We start from the raw sequence: 231 nt of genomic DNA, 5'->3' as shown, positions 1-231 counted from the left end.
TTCAGAATGATTGGCATCTATAGGAACTCAGAATCCAGATAGTATTATTGATTTTCCTAGTTAAGTATGTTGGTTCTTGAACACAGCTACTTTATGAGTCTTGGCCATGGCCCTAAGCACTTTGTTTTCCAGTATTACCACCGAATACATAAATGCCACACACACATAACTGGGTGAACCTTTTCAGATTGTGACTCAGCTTTGCTAGAGTCCCCAATTAGAGGTGTCCAG

The sequence above is a fragment of the Arachis ipaensis genome, chromosome B09, assembly GCF_000816755.2.
Source record: "Arachis ipaensis cultivar K30076 chromosome B09, Araip1.1, whole genome shotgun sequence".
Taxonomy (NCBI): Eukaryota; Viridiplantae; Streptophyta; class Magnoliopsida; order Fabales; family Fabaceae; genus Arachis; species Arachis ipaensis.
This window is presented reverse-complemented; position numbering follows the sequence as displayed.